The 4,231-nt window shown below is 38.2% G+C and overlaps 1 pseudogene; it reads left to right on the top strand.

The window, feature by feature from the left end:
• Positions 1-2,581: 2,581 nt before the first annotated feature.
• On the top strand, positions 2,582-2,696 carry LOC111814231 (annotated as a pseudogene).
• The last annotated feature ends 1,535 nt before the right edge of the window (positions 2,697-4,231 follow it).

Raw genomic sequence — 4,231 nt, 5'->3', positions numbered from 1 at the left:
TTTGACACCACATCCTGAAGTGACAACCGTTATTAGAATGATGGAAGTTTCTTTTGGTGGAGCAACGAGAGTACTCTAGAGATCTTATTAAAACTGTTACTTGGAGGATGTGTTTTTGAAAGAATATAATACTCTCAACGTTCTCATTAAAAAACAGGACAACTGAATTTCAGCACCAATTCCACTGTAAAAGGAAGCTTAAAAAAATAAAATTTATTAAAATATAAAGACAGGGTCTGCAGTACAGCCAGTTTAAATTAGTAAGAAAGGCAGATATTGCAGACAGAATTTTTTAAAGCGAAGTATTGGTTTTGTAAAGATTTATTTTCAGGCTGGGAAGATAGCTCTGCGGCATAAGTGCCTGCCTGGCAAGCGCAAGGGCCCGAGTTTGATCCCTGGTGCAAAAAAAAAAAAAAAAAAAAAATTGTGTTCTTGTTAACAAGAATAATTTCAAGTATAACAATGTAGAATGCAGCCAGACATGATGGCACATGCTTGTGCAGGAGGATCTCTTCCAATTCAAGGCAGCTTGGGCTACAAAGTGAGTTTAAGGTCAGCCTGGACTGCATAGTCAAACCTTGTCTTTAAAAAATGAAGTAATAATAATAATAATAATGTTGAATGCAGGTAGTAGCTATCCTTCTGACAATCTTTTGCTATCTCTCAGCTTGTTCTTTGTAGTTATAGAAGTCAGTCGCTAGTCCTGGACTCAGGTTGCATTGACCTTAAAGATGCTGACGTCGCAATGTCCCCAACATTAAACATGTCACTGGTGCACAGGTTCACTGCAGTCACTGGCGATTTCCAGCTGAGTCCATCCATCCCCCTGAAGGGAGAGCACAGAGCAAATTTTCAGAGTAGAAATAAAGGCCCCTTTCTCCCAGTCACTTTTTTCAACACCTTTCTTTACCTATACAGATTCTCCTCCTGGCCTCCTGATGGCCCATTCAGTTCAAGGCATTCATCCTGCACAAAATCACCTCCACTGGTTTTCTGAAAGACTGACAAAGACAGAAGATGAGAAATGAGTGCATAATGCTTTTAGTGCGGTGATGCTTTAAAGCAAAGACAGTTAGGGAACTGTTATTTTTTAACTTATGATTTTTCTAGAAATATAGATAATTTCTAAGTTTCTGTCCATTAAAATGTGGAAAAGTATCTATATGGATAGGAATTTATGAACTTGGAACAACCTCCAATTCACTAGGGCAATTAATGAAAAAGTCGCGTGGTTCCCAGAGAAATCTGGTATAGTTTGATCATTTAACATATTATATAGCATTTTGTATGTGCTAATCCTATGAGACAGGTACTAATAGTAACGTCATTTCTGTTTTACAGATGTGAAGACTGACACTAAGTAATTCACCTCTGGTCACTAGTGGAAGACAATAGGCATAGAATCTGAACTCAAGCTTTCTTCTTCCAAAACCTGTGTTTTTAAACCACTATGCCACCTTGCCTCCCTTTGAGGAAAAGTTCTTTGGAAGATTCTCACAATTAGAAAAATCACATCTTATCCTTATTTTACTTCTTCTTTTTTTTTTTTAATGTGGTATTGGGGATCAAACTCAGGACCTTGTGCTTGCCAGGCAGGCACTTATGCCACTGATCTATCTCTCCAGCCCTTATTTACTTCTTATGCAAAATGCCATGAAAGGAAATGGCTGCTAAAACTTAGGTCCCACCCAGATAGAATATAATTTTATTTTAATAATCTCAAGGTTAACACCTCTTTTTTTCCCCATAATTTTATTGAGAAACAAATAGCAATGAGACAGTTTCAAACCAAATTTGTAGGACAGTTTCAATAATTAGCACATGGCATACATTCTTCCTAGTGGTTAATTGCTGTACAAGATGCGGACATGATAACCTATTTACAAACAACATTAGAACAAATCCCTCTATTCATCAAGAGAATGTAACTATATATCTAGCCTAACCGCTTTGAATACACAGATACAAAACGGACATTCATCTGTATCCCCTTTTCTTGTTTAGTTCCGTTATTTGAATATTATAGCTGTGTTGACTCAGCAAAATAGTCCAAAAGAGTCCAGTAGTCCATAATAGTATTGGGTCTTCCACTTCACTGGCAATGTCAGAAATTGTTGACCTGAGTCCACTACAGCTCAACATAACAGCATGGCTTTACTTCTAACATTTTGTTTTTATACTTTTCTGCTGGATGGCTAAGACCAAGATAAAGCAAGACCTACACAACAAGAGGTGTAGTTTTTGGGTCTGATAAGATCAGTGAAATATCCTCAGGATTTATCCTGAGATCCTGTACCTCAGATTGTAGATGTTTTGTCAGTGTCAGCCATGTAGATGAGTCACGGCCATTGCTTGGCCAATGTGCTGTCTGTGAAAGCCTGAGAGAATGTTTTCTCTCCATGTGACTCTCCTTAGGCACACTATATCATCGATCACTTTCCTCTTAGGTGGGTGAAAATGAATTTTTTTTAATACTTTACCCATGACAATGAGATTCCTATTTGGCCATTGCAAAGTCACCAATAACTGAAAGACTTGGGAAGTAGCTCTGTGTGTACAAAATTAATCCTCTTGATTAAATTTGAGCTGCTATGTGCTCACAGATACTAAAATAGGAATGACACAGGGAAGATCAGAGATTATCATGGCCCCTGCACAAGCATGACATGAAAATTTATGAAGCAAAAAAAAATTTATTTCTGCCTCCCTTCACTGTCAGGAAAACTGAGGCTCTGAAGAGAGAGAGAGAGAGAGAGAGAGAGAGAGAGAGAGAGAGAGAAAGAGAGAGAACTGCTACATTTACATAGACGTAACTGCAACCTTGGCTTCTCTTATGTAGGTGCAATAGAATATAATCTCAACAATAAAAATATCGGGAGATTACAAAAATAAAATATAATAGTCTCTTAATTTTTATGAATGACATCTGTGGTTAAGTTATCCTGATTAACAATGTAATATGCTGGTAAATTAATCAGATGTTTGTTAAAGATTTCTGTCTTTGCTTAGCCCCACCTGCCAAAAATTTTGTGCTGAGATCCCTAAAAGTTACCTGAATTCTCCCCATTTTTGTACAATAAAGTCACTCTCAAATTCTGTAGCAATAACTGAATAGTACTGAATGTTTTTATAAATTCCTCAAAAGGTGTTTCAACCTCAATATCAGGAAAAAAAATAAGGACCATTTCCAGAAACCCGAGCTCATGGCAATAACATGAGTGGTACCTTAGTTCATGAACTTAATTCTTTCCAAAATTCTTGTTACAACTAAATTGAAAATGTAGTGCCAGACAATGTTTCAGAAGAACCAGTCTCATGTAAACCTCATTATACTTTGTTTTATAGATGTAGAAGCTGAGGCATAATGAAATTAAATCACATTTCCTAGTCATGTAGCAGGGCCCATGGTCCAGCAGATTTTAATCATAATACAGTGACATCAGAACCTTTGTTCATAGCATGATACAACAATGTCCCCCAGGGGTCTTGTCTTCAGTCCAAGGATTCACAAGCACAAAGATTGCTTTCAGTACACTTACTGTATTTTAACTCACATTTTACATTCAAAGTCCTCTCATATTCCTTCTTAGGGAGAGTATAACCTTTGAGGAACTTTCGGACCAATCCAGGAGGAAGGATTTAGGGAGGATCCTCAGGCTAATCTGAGGTCATGGGTAGTAGGCTACTGTACTGCATATTTTGCTCCCGTGATGGAACTCCCTGTCATTCTTTACTGACCCTAACATGCCATGCAAGCCTCAATGGCAACAACTCTTGAGCCCTTTGTTTATGACAATAATCTTGGAAATTGGTGTGAAGGAGACTGCCAAAGACTTTCAGAACACAGTCAGGTAGAGCTCTGTCCTGCCTTTTTGCTGCCTGATTAAATACCCTAGAACTCAGGGACATAAGTCAAGCATTTTATTTGCTCACAATATTATGATTTGGGAATCATCAAAGAGAATCGAGAGGCAGTTCACCTCTGATCTACACAGCATCAGTTGGGCAGCTACGAATGAAAGGATCTGCTTCCAAGATAAATTCTCCACTCAGGTGTCCGGTGTCTCTGCACTCCTTGAGGTCTTTTGCTCTTCACAAGGCATTATGTCCTCCAGGATCTTCCATCTGTCCTGTTTTCTTCCCACATGGTGGCCTCCATGATACCACAGTGTTCACCTGGTGCTATGCTTCTTTGAGGAAAGAAGAAGTTAACAGATCAGGTAAAGGTCAT

This window comes from Octodon degus, unplaced genomic scaffold (genome assembly GCF_000260255.1).
Source record: "Octodon degus isolate 3935 unplaced genomic scaffold, OctDeg1.0 scaffold00008, whole genome shotgun sequence".
In the NCBI taxonomy this organism is placed as follows: Eukaryota; Metazoa; Chordata; class Mammalia; order Rodentia; family Octodontidae; genus Octodon; species Octodon degus.
The sequence above is the reverse complement of the archived record's forward strand: the minus strand, read 5'-3'. Positions and strand labels throughout refer to the sequence as shown.